General features: G+C 43.8%; 1 long non-coding RNA gene across 1 annotated transcript in view; it reads right to left on the bottom strand.

The window, feature by feature from the left end:
- LOC142822003 (uncharacterized) overlaps positions 1-12,493 on the bottom strand; it is a 35,570-nt gene that overhangs the window by 21,747 nt on the left and 1,330 nt on the right. The gene's annotated exons all lie outside the window — the stretch shown is intronic.

Genomic DNA, 12,493 nt, shown 5'->3' with positions numbered 1-12,493 from the left:
CTGTAGGAGCAAATGCCTGAATTTACGATACATCAAACTAATATATTTCTTTATACTGGAATACAGAAATAAAATTGAATTTAAGGAGAAAGTAGGAAAGCTGATGGGTCAAAAATTACACCTAATGGATTCATGTGTATGAACTAACACATGTGCATTACCCTATCCCAGTACTCTGCAGACCTACCATTCACCTTCCATTTTTAATTTTAAGATTGAGTTTTTCTTAGGGCCTGATTCTTTCAGGATGATTGGTGTCCATGGGTTTTGGATAGGGCTATAGAACAAAATCAAATCCTGCAGCCCTTTCACATGTTAGTAAACCTTACTCACTCCCATAACCTTTTTCGCATTAATTGATTTAATGGGATGACTAAGGGCTGAAGAATCAGTTCCATGTTATATGACATTGTGTTGCATTGTTAAGTAGTTATTTCATCCCAGAAGTAGCTGCATTTTCAGCAAAGCATTTCAGTGATGGATAAAACAATCTTTTTCTGAATCAGTTTGTTAGGCACTTTGTATCAGAGGGATAGTCATGCTAGTCTGTTTACTCAAAAACAAGAAGTGGCAGAGCACAGTCAAAATGCAAAGTGAATCATTATTTGCTTCATTCTTGCATTGTGTCTCTGCAAACATGTATATGTACCTGTTGTTCTGAAACCAGAAGTCATGGTGAGAACTAGGATAAATAAAATGAGTGGGATTTGTCACAGTGTATTCAGAAGTGTGCCCAAAATCTGAGGTCACCCCAGCACTCCAAATCTAATGGATTGCCCATCTGAGATATTGGGATCCTTTTCTAGCTTGTATCCCTATTTTGGATGGCTAATAGACTTTTCATAATCTGGCTTTTTTAAACATGTGTTTAGGAAAGGTGAAATTTTTTACCTGTCATGTTTTTTTCTTTGTAATCTGTTATTATTGAAGTATTAGCCAATTAGCCCGTCATAAGACGGGATTTTCAGGTCTCTCCTCCATGTTGGTTTTCTCTCCTGAGCCTCTGGTCTCTCTCCCCCTCCTCTCTCTCTCAGCTCTCCTCTGCCTCCTGCCTCTCTCTCTGTCTCTCTCTTTCTCTTCTCCTCCCCACTCCTACCTCTCACTCGGGGGACCACGGAGTCCAAACGGTCACTTGCTCCCATGCGGCGGCCTGGCTGAGTGGTGCAGAAGTCAGCCGAGCGCCACGGTGGGAGGCGAAGGGGGGCAGTGACGTTCACGGCAAGGTGGCAGGGCCTGGAGCCGCTGTCACGCCGCACATCACCGCCCTGCCCCTCTTTGCCTCCCGCCATGGCACTCGGCTGACTTCTGCGCCGCTCAGCCGGGCCGCCACGGGGAGGCAAGCGTCCGTTTGGGCTTCCCCGTAGTGGCCCAGCTTAACGGCGCAGAAATCAGCCGAGTGCCACGGCAGGAGGCGAAGGGGGGGCGAGGCGGTGACGTACATGATCAGGCCCCACCCCCGGGCATGGACATCACCGCCCCGCCTCCTTTCCCCTTCCGCCATGGCACTCAGCTGCCTTCTGCGCCGCTCAGCTGGGCCACCGCAGGGGAGCAAGCGGTGCAAGCAGCTGTTTGGGACCCGCACTCCCCATGCAACACGGGCCACCCAGAGGGAACAGCCAGCTTTTCAGCAACAGCACCGCCCAAAGGGAACAGCCAGCATTTCAGGCAACAGCGCTGCCCAGAGGGAACAGCCAGCATTTTAGGCCACAGCGCCGCCCAGAGGGAACAGCCAGCATTTCGGCGTTACAGACTCTCAGACACCAGGCTACTATATATATGATAATGAAGTATAAACTTGTGTACATAGTATTCCCACAGTTAAAATATAAGAGTAACAATATCCATGTTGCAGTATTTAGAGAGCTGATCTAATTGTTTTTCACAGTAGAATAAAAAGCAATCTTGGAAATATTTTTTTTCTTACAAAAGAGAAATGGATTCTGCCATCATCTGGACTCAGGGCTGTTTTAATCCTGCATTTATTAGCCACAGCCTTACTTATAGGTGCAGATGGAAGAAAACAGTGTATTTTATATATACACCCTAAGAACCATAGTGCACCCAATTCAGTCACAAGCAAAAGATCTAGAATTTCAGCCTTAATGGAATATATATATATATATATATATATATATATATTAGCACAGCAATCATCAAAATGTAATTTTTCATAATGATCTCTGGCACCACAAAACCTAATTATTATCCACTAGTTATATCTCAGGAATCTCCACTGCAGATGGAAATTTACGTCAAAATCCCACACAAATCTAGGTTATGGGAATAAATAGAAAAATTCAGATGCTAGGCAAAAAGTATTTTGATGTTGTTACATACAAGACCTAAGTTTTCAAATAGGAATACGGTGACATAATGTTTTAAACATGCAGAAAAAAAGTTAAAGTATTCTGTAAAGGCAATGAGTTAGACCACTCTTACTTTGCTATTCTGTTTAATTTCCAATAAGTATAGTTCTGTTGATCTCTAACTTTTTCAATATAAATGGCAGGAATTGAAAATGTTAAGTATCCATCATCTGCTCTGATGGCTTTCCATTTCTGTCCTTTTGCAGAGTTCATTCTTTCTGATTTACATTCAGTAAGGAATCTCTTCTAATTTGCTGTATATTCTAAAAGCAATAGGGGAAAAAAAGTTTCCAGGCTTGTCTTGTAAATATTGCTCATAATCCTTAGCCATGTGGGTAATGTCAACTGGGGCTGCTAGTGAGAGTAGCAAATACTTGTGTAAGAGTTGCAGGCGGGGCTGTCCTTAGGATTTAAGGGGCACTACTTCCACAGTACTATTAAACTGGTGCCCCAATGCCTGATGATAGGGGAGGGAGAGATGATTTTTTAGAATCTTCAGTAATGCACTAAAGAAATATTTTTAAAGCAAATTTTAAATGACGATCTTGTAGACTAACACAGTAAATTCAGAATCTGACAGTATATACCTGGGGCTGGCAAATTCCTGTTAAATGGCTTCATAACCACTTGAATAGCTCTATCACAAGTTCAGTGTTCTGCTAATAGATCTGGCAGGCTTTTTCACTTTAAAGTTAACTAGATCCTCTCTGGAGGAAGCAGAAGCCACAGAAGAGAGATAGAAAGAGGTGGGTGAACATTAAGGCTACGTCTACACTACAATGTCTGCCGGAAGAGGCAATGCAAATGAAGCTTGGATTAGCATTTTTGCACGTTTTATTTGCATAATCTCTTCCGATCTGTTTTTGTGCAACGGGTTTTTGCGCAAACACAAGCAGTGTGACCATTTCCTTTTTGTGCAAACCCCCCCCCCCCCCATCCTTTTGTGTAAGATCGTTATGCTTTTTTGAGGCATAAGGATCTTGCGCAAAAACCCCTTGCCCAAATACAGATCGGAAGAGATTATGCAAATTAAGTACGAGAAAATGCTAATTCACGCTTCATTTGCACTGCCTCTTCCGGCAAACATCGTAGTGTAGGGCACCACCCGGTACCTCTAAATTTTCAGATGCCCTGTGCAACTGCATATCCTGCAGATGGGTAAGGACATATTTTTCAATATTTCTTTAGTAGCAAACAATTTCATGTGTTGATCGTAATAATGTACAGTGAGATATGTAGGGTGGAATTGTCAAAAACCTATAAAGGAGCTAGACACCTAATTTCCTCTAGAACTTGGGCACCTAACTCACTTAGGCACTTCTGAAAAGGCTAGCCATAATGTAAATCTGGATTTTTAACTTTTTCCTCCTAATTCACATCTACTTGTAAATTCCCCTCATACTTATCCTGTTGCAATCTTTATTGTTACTTTTAACAGGTAGATAATTAAACAACTTGTCTGCGGATGTCAGTGCTTCTGTGAATGAGATACCACAAAGTGATACACTTTTCTATGTTTCATACTTACTGCCTTCTGACTAGGGTGGAGGACCTTTTTTGGGTCGGGGACCCCACAAGTGAGAAGCAAAAAAAACCCCTCACAGTCTCTGATGTGGCACCCAACTAAAAAGCAGAAAAAAAGACACTCCCTTCATTCCCCTCACACTCCAGCACCAGAGCCTAGGGAGGCCCAAGCTAGTAGAGTTTGTGGGACCCCCTGGCCTCTTGGATGTGGCCAAAAATGAGGGGTTCAGTGTGTGGGAGGAAGCTGCTGGGAAGCAGGCTGGAGGAGATCGGGGTGGGAAGGGGGCAGGAGCAGACTGGGGCTGGGAGGTTAAGCCAGAGGGGTGCAGGAATGGGGTGGGGGTGCAGGATCTCACGATGAGGGGGCACTTACTTCCTCAGCTCCTTGGAGACACATGGCTTCCCTCCCTCCCCTGCTACTCTCAGGCACCGCCCCATGCTGTTCCTATTGGCCGTCATCGCGTGCAATGGGAGCAGCAGGGAAAAGCATCCAGGCTTGAAATTCCCTGTGCTGCCACTTCCCCAGCTGGTGGGAGGGAGAGTGGCAGCACATGGAGCTACTTCCTCCCCACTCCAGGCAGAGACTGCCAGAGCCAGCTCTAGCTTGCCTGACTCTAGCATACAAGTCTCAGGGCTACCCCCATCCCCAGCAGGGATCTGGAGTGTGAGTGCAGGCTCCCCAATGCTGGGGTGGGGGGGAGCCCTGGGCCATGCAGGCCACATCCAGGCAAGCTGCATGCTGGATTCAGCTCCAGGCGCAGACAAAACATCTAGCAGAAGTTACCTCTTTCAGAACCAGAAGTTAACAGTTGGAAGCATAACCCTGTGCAGTTTCTAACTGTGATGTGATATATGTTAGGAGAACCTCACCCACCTACTAAAAGTAGAACATGAAATGGCAGAATCTTTTTTACTCATTAAAGTAAAGTCTCTTAATGTGACTGGTTGCTGAAGTATAGGTCCTAGGAATTTAAGTGACATAATAGAGTCTCTGATTTTTTTCTTTAAGCAAAAGGGTTATACTTTATCATTCATTGTGTATGTTGTTGCTTATTTATGGTGTGTATGTATCCTGTTATTGTGTGAAGCTGTAGAATAGCTATCAGACTATGTAGCTATATACTATTTATGACTGTTGGCAAATCATCTGCAAATTGTTACTGTTGAGTAATTCATTTCAGTTGGCATTAGAACACTAGATCCAAAATACTGAGGTTGTGTGATTTTTTTTTTTTTTTAATGCATAAAACCTGGTACAATGTGTAATTTTCAGCAACAGAAAAGTGAGTTCTAACATGTATTGTTTTCCAGCACTCATGCTTTCATCATCAGGAATACATTTATTTTATGCTATTGTTTTAAATCACAGCTTTGTCTACATGTATTTTTCTTTTCTTTTCCTCCCTCATCCATGTTATGAGTCACTTCAGAAGGCTGTTTTAGCAGCCCAACTCCTTTGTGTTTGAAAGCAAAGCTCACTACTGTAAGATCATCTATTTTAGAGTAAAAGGAGGTTTTCTACATATTTATATTACCTTACTTTCTCACTCTCAGCTGACCTCTGCTCATTGGCTCTGGCACTTCCATGATTCTAGCTATAATCATGGGACTGTATATTGATTGCTACTGTCTTTTCAAATCCATGAATATAATAGAAATGAATTTGTAGAGAATCTGCACAGTTCTGCTGTAACTCATTTTTACTTAGGCAGTCTCAAGATGTTGGGTAAAATGGTCTAATGTTCCAAAATATACACCTAAACTGTCCTGGGAAATATGCACAAATGCGTGCACACACACACACTGGTACCCTTAAGGATTTTACAGTTACCTTTGAAAATAATCCATGTTTTCATGTCATTAATGACATTTCCATATATTTAGCATCAGAAATACAAAGGTAACATTACCACTGTATGCAAAATATAGACTTGTAGGTGCAAATGGGATTAATTCTTTAGGCAGAAATTCATTTGCAGATGTAGTTACAGGATTTACAAGCACAATTGAATGTTTTATGCATGTAGTTTCCTGTTTTGACCCATGCATGCATTATTCAGAGTACATCTGAGTTGACCATTTTTTTAAATTTAATCAGTAATATTTATGGTCATGGACAAAATGCTTCAGACAGATTTCAGTTCTGATGGTCTACTCCACTTGCATATCCTGAACATCAATTAACATAATACCAAAGGGTGTTCTTCTCCTATACAAAGATCACAAAGTCAGAGATGAGCATTGCTGTACAGATTTAAGAGATGAAACTTGTTGTAAAGAACCACATGGATGAACAACCATTGGCTAACAACAGTGGTTTACGTTACTGTGAGAAGAAATTTGAGTTTGTATTTAAATGTTCTGGATTGAGCTGAAAGTAGCATTAAGACTAAAATGTAAAGAAATGAGAAAATGTCTAAAAACCACATTACTATGGGAACAACATACTGCAAAGCCATAAGCCAGAAAAACTCAGGGCCCACAAAACAATACTGCATTTTAGGGATACAAATAGGCATTTTTCAAGAGAATAGCACAGTTTGCTTCATTGCACAAATATTGTACAGTATTCACTGTACTTAACATATTTCTGCTGCCTTGAATCAATGCCAATTATAGCAAAGTCATCACAGGTATATTCACTGAAAAAACTCTGTTCATATAGGAATTGTCTGTAGTTGTACCTACTTCTGTCCATTCACATAGATTAATTTAATACGTGCAATTATGAAAAAATGCTCAGTGTGTGTGTGAGCATTCTAGAAAAAAGGGGTTAAAGAACACAAGCTTTTTGACCTGATACAATGGTGATAGTTGTCATTACGAGTACTATGTTTGTAATACATCCTGTTATTGATGCACTGATTTCTCAAAACGCAAGAAGCTGCTTTATCATAAAAGATGAAAGGCTCTAGTGTCTAACAAATAGATAGAGCCCGGTGACATTTTTCATGTGATGACTCAAAGAGAAAGATATGGCAATTTGGTTCAAATACAGCAATACAAAAAATATGGCAGAAAACTTTTAATTAAAGCATATTTTGCATAGCAGTGTGTTGATAGCTGAATAACAGATATTTTATAATACAATTATATTCCTAAACAATGTTACGTAACACATACCAAAAACATTTTGTATAGAAATCCTGGGGTCAGTTGTGTTCTATATATGGGGATATAGAAAGTCTTCTTAAATATGTTTCATATCAAGCAAGAGTACTATATGAATTAAAATTATGTTGCACTTCAATCTTCATTCTTATTTAAACACATCTGATGTGGGGGAGAAGGTTTGTGCTAATAATGCGATTGATTTTTCTGCTGTGTTCAGATTTGTGTAATTATTTAGGGCCTGTTCTGTCTCATTGAAATCAGTGGTAAAACTCCTGTTGATGTCAATGATGAAGGATAAGATCGTTGCATGTATGTGAAGTAGGTGTAAAACTACCATTCTGGGCCCCAAACCTGCAAACCCTTATGTGTGCATTTAAACGTATTCATGAGTTGCCCATTGACATCAAGTCTTGTTGAAGTCAAGAAGATTATTTGTATGAGAACAGTTAACCATATCATGCATGTTTGTATGACCAAGGCCCTGTCTGATTAGCATTTTACATCTGCTTTTGCCTTATTTATTAAAAAATATATGTACATGAGTACCAGCAAGTTGAGGGAAAGCATATTGCATTGCTAACATAGATATTATTTCATATATCTTGATCATTTGCTATACATTGATCATTGGCTATATTCCAGCATATGACATATGGTATCTGTTTCTTGGGTAGTAAGCAAGTGTTATATCTCAGCTTCATTTTTTTTCTCGGTGACACTTGCACATAGCCATAGCGTGGTATAGTTCCTATAGAACTAAAAGTGATTTTTATCCTTGTAAAAATGCACCTTATTGGTTTAAACACCCTGTTATAATGTTGGGAACACTGTGATCTTTCAAGTTTATTGTATTAGTTTTGTACTGTATATTATACATGCAGTAATAGAAGCCAGAGTAATAGAACCTTTTAAAGCCATGTTAATATTAGCTTAGCAGTGATAGAGAAAAATCTATGTATACACACATTGATGATATAAAAGCTGTGATTATCTTTTGCTTTACAATAAAAGCCTAATCTTAAATGTTATGGATATTTGTATTGATTGATTAATTATTCTTCAGAATACTTGCTTTAGGTACCACTTTTTACCCCTTCAGATCAATACTGACTCAATATCCCATTACAGGCAGTCCCCGGGTTACGTACAAGATAGGGACTGTAGGTTTGTTCTTAAGTTGAATCTGTATGTAAGTCGGAACTGGCGTCCAGATTCAGCCACTGCTGAAACTGATCAGTTTCAACAGCGGCTGAATCTGGACGCCAGTTCTGACTTACATACAGATTCAACTTAAGAACCCCAGGCATCCCCAAGTCAGCTTCTGCTGAAACTGATCAGCGGCTGATTCCAGGAAGCCCGGGGCAGGGGCTTCCTGTAGTCAGCCACTGGTCAGTTTCAGCAGCGGCTGACTTGGGGACGCCTGGGGCAGAGCATCTGGGATGCTGCTGGGTTGGTCCAGTAGCGCCGCCGCTCCTTGGTGCTACTGGACCAACCCAGCAGCACCCCAGCTGCTCTGCCCCAGGCGTCCTGATTCAGCCGCTGCTGAAACTGATCAGCAGCAGCTGAATCAGGACTCCTGGGGCAGAGCAGGTGGGGTGCTGCCAGGTTGGTCCAGTAGCTCCAAGGAACAGTGCTGCGGGACCAACCGGCAGCGCCCCACCTGCTCTACCACAGGCCCGGGGCTTTGCTCCACGTCTCCCTGGTCTGCTTTGGCAAAGCCTCAGAGGCGCGGGACCCCTCCGCCTCCCCGGCTTTGCTCCAGGTGTCCCTGGTCTGCTGGAGACGGTCCCCAGCAGACCAGGGGCACCTGGAGCAGCTTTTCTCGCCCCGGAGGTCAAGGTGGCGGGACCGCTGCGCTCTGGGCGGTCCCGCTGCCTGCAAGCTCCGGGGCGAGAAAGCCCCGTTCATAAGTGCGGATCCGACATAAGTCGGATTCGCGTAACTCGGGGACTGCCTGTATCATTCTTGGTGGCACTGTGCTGCTGGAGATGAGGTCTTTCGCATGAGAAGTAAAACCAAGGTCTGGACCATCTGTGGTCATTAAAGATCCCATGACAGCATTCATAATAATAAAGACAGGTAATCTTCGGTGTATTGGGCAGTTTCCAATTGTGTATACATACATACACACACTCCCTCTTCCTTATTTAAAGAGCCCAATCCTCAGAGCACCTTCAGTTACCTTGTGAAAAATGTTAGCACATTTAAAAAAATATATCTAAGCCCTCTCTTCACTATAGCTTCCCTCTGTGCTATCACCTGTGGAGTGACAAATTATGGAGCTGCGGTAAACTGTGAGCTCTTGATTTGCCAGTGCAGATGCAGATCTAGAAATCTGCGAACAAGACCGTTATCACTTTTTCTCAGAAGACTCGTAACAAATCTGAAGTTGATACATAATGTTATGAATACTACTCTGTAATAATTTTAAGAACACTGTGACCTGGCCACTAATGGCAAATTATGGGTTTATTGGAATGTTTATTATGCACTAAGGCAGCTCAAGTTTGGCGACTCTGTACAGGCAGATGTCACAGTAGCTTCTCCTATAGGAGTATCCAAGCACACGGTTGAAAGTGCACTGTCTGCAGGGGCTGCTGAACTGGGTATAAACCAGGACTGAGCAAACCCGGCACATGCCAGGTCCAGGAGCTACCCCTACTTTGACTCTGCACTTTAAATGTAGTAGAAGCACATCCAGCTCTTACTACATTTAAACTGTAGAGCCGCAGTGGGGGTAGCTGCTTCTGAGTGCCTTTCCTTATCGACTAATTGTGTGGTTGATACAAATTGTATTGACTACGTAATTACTCGCCTCTTAACATCCTTAGAAAGAATTGCAGGATTTAGAAGTCAGACCTGCTGAGCCCATTCCCTTTTCTCCACTCAAACTCCTCACCCAGCCCCTGCCTCGCATGCATCCCCTGCCTAAGGCTCCGGAAAAGAGTTTGGGTGGGAGCAGGCTCTGGAAGTTTTGGGTGTTGGATGCGGGCTCTGGGATGGAGCAGGGGATTGGAGCAGGAGGAGGTGCATGATCTGGGAGGCAGTTTGGGTGCTGGTGCAGGTTCTGGGCTGGAACAAAGGTTTGGGGGCATGAGGGGATGCAGAGTGCAGGCTTTGGAAAGGACTGTAGGTATGGGCAGGGGTGTAGCATGCAGGCTCTGGGTGGGGGCAGGAGATAAGGATGTAGGCTCTGGAAGGGGCTTTGGGAGCTTGAGGGATACAGGGGAAGCTGGGGGCTGTAGGGAGCCCTGAAGCTTCCATTGGTCACAGTGGCACTGAGCAGGGGCAGCACATGGAGAAAATGTAGCACAAGAACATGTTGGCAGCCATGCAGTTAGCAACAGGACGCCACTCTAGCCCTGTTGTGCTGGCGAGGAGGAGGAGGGAGCAGGGGCTGGACCATTTTTAAATTGATAAGGGGATGCAGGGAGGGATGAGGGGGAGACAGACTGGCTGCGTCTAGACTGGCATGATTTTGCGGAAATACTTTTAATGGAAAAGTTTTTCCGTTAAAAGTATTTCCGCAAAAGAGCGTCTAGATTGGCACGGATGCTTTTGCGCAAAAGCATCCGTGCCCAGTATAGACGCGCTTTTGCGCAAGAAAGCTCCAATGGCCATTTTAGCCATTGGGCTTTCTTGAGCAAAAAATTAAGGTGCCTGTCTACACTGGCCCTCTTGTGCAAGAGGACTTATCCCTGAGCAGGAGCGTCAAAGTATTTGTGCAAGAAGCACTGAATTCTTACATTAGAACGTCAGTGCTCTTGCGCAAATTCAAGCAGCCAGTGTAGACAGGCGGCAAGTTTTTGCACAAAAACAGCCGCTTTTGCGCAAAATCTTGCCAGTCTAGACGCACCTACTATGTCTACACTACACTGATGTATTGGGAAAAGGTACACAAATTGCACCCTTTGGAAGAGGCTTTTCTGAAATTTGGCCTGTCTACACTGGGCCAAATTTCCAAAAAGCCTCCTCTTTCAGAAGAGCCCTTCTTCCTCGTGGAGTGAGGAAGACCGGGCTTCCAAAAAGAGCACGTCTGCTCGTCTGCAAAAAAAAGTGGAAGAGAAGATGCATTCCCTGGATGTGATGGAGTTTTCCCCGGATACTTCTGGGATCCAGGAAAAACCCCACAGTGTAGACATAGCCTCAGTCTTGAACTTTGCTGGAGCAGGGTTCCCAGGCCAGGAATATTCCTGGAGCCAGGACACTCTTGTCCATATGACTCACTGCCCATGCTGCTGAGTTAAATGACAGTTGTTACTCAGGAGGAGACTGGAACCCAGGACCCAGTCTGAGAGCAGGACAATCTCACAATTCTGCTATGAAACTGGTGATGCCTTGAGGCCTGAAAGCTAGAAGGGATGAGCTTGCAGAGACCAGGAAGGTGCAGTTTGCCCAGTAAGTGAGACAATATCACATGCTCTTTCTGGTCATTAGCTTATTTTCTTTAAAGCCACCCTATTGATGCAGATGTGTTCACCTTGCCTTTATAAGCTTCAATCTTCATTCCTCTTTAAGAAGTATGTGTCACCATCCAATAGCAGTGGCTGTTTCTGTGGAGCAGGTGGCCAAACTAAGAATTAATGGTCTTAACCTTTAAAGCAGCATTTCTCTTTGGGCATCTGAAACGCCTTAATTACTAGATGGGTTCATTAAACTGTTATGTAATCAGGGTGGCATCGTTGGGAGAGAGCACAGCGATTAGCCACAAAACTCCTTTTCAGCATGAACCTTGTTAATGATTGTCTCTGCTAACTTAGATGACACATTATAATTACCGTGGACTAATATCAATGACAGCCTCTTTGAGGGTGGAGATGTGTCTCAGGACGATTTCGCTGCCGGATGGATAAAAATGTGTGGAGCCTCCTGGGACTTCTGCAGAGGAGGGTTGTGGTGAGACATTCCCCTCATAATCCGTGATAGCTGGCGTCTGATTTGAGAAAATGGAGGTCTTTTCTGAAGCGGTCTGCACATCCCTGCTGAGCACACAATTGGTGTTGACTATGATGTTAATGTCCCACAGTCAGGATCAGAGACCCGTTGTGCTGGGTGTTGTAGGAACACAACTCCTAGTCCCGCAGTTGGTGGAGTAGTCATTTGAGGAGGCATTAGGTGGTCAAATATTGGAATAAATTGCCAAGGGAGGTGGTGGAATCTCCCTCTCTGGAGATATTTAAGAACAGGTTAGATAGACATCTGTCAGGGATGGTGTAGGTGGAGCGTGGTCCTGCCTTGAGGGCGGGGGGCTGGACTCGATGACCTCTCAAGGTCCCTTCCAGTCCTATGATTCTATGATTCTATGACACTGGCAAGCTACCCTTCCCCTACCCATCTGCCGGGCTTGCTGAACTCAGAAGTGTAGCCCCCTATCCTAGGGGTAGGCAACAAGGACCGGAGTCCTCTCCACCCTCCTGCTTCCACCTTTCTCCCCCGAGCGTTGCTGGCTGCGGGTCGCTGTCAGGAGGGGGTGGCAGTGCAATGAGGTC

The sequence above is a fragment of the Pelodiscus sinensis genome, chromosome 1 (assembly GCF_049634645.1).
Source record: "Pelodiscus sinensis isolate JC-2024 chromosome 1, ASM4963464v1, whole genome shotgun sequence".
Lineage (NCBI taxonomy): Eukaryota > Metazoa > Chordata > Testudines > Trionychidae > Pelodiscus > Pelodiscus sinensis.
The sequence above is the reverse complement of the archived record's forward strand: the minus strand, read 5'-3'. Positions and strand labels throughout refer to the sequence as shown.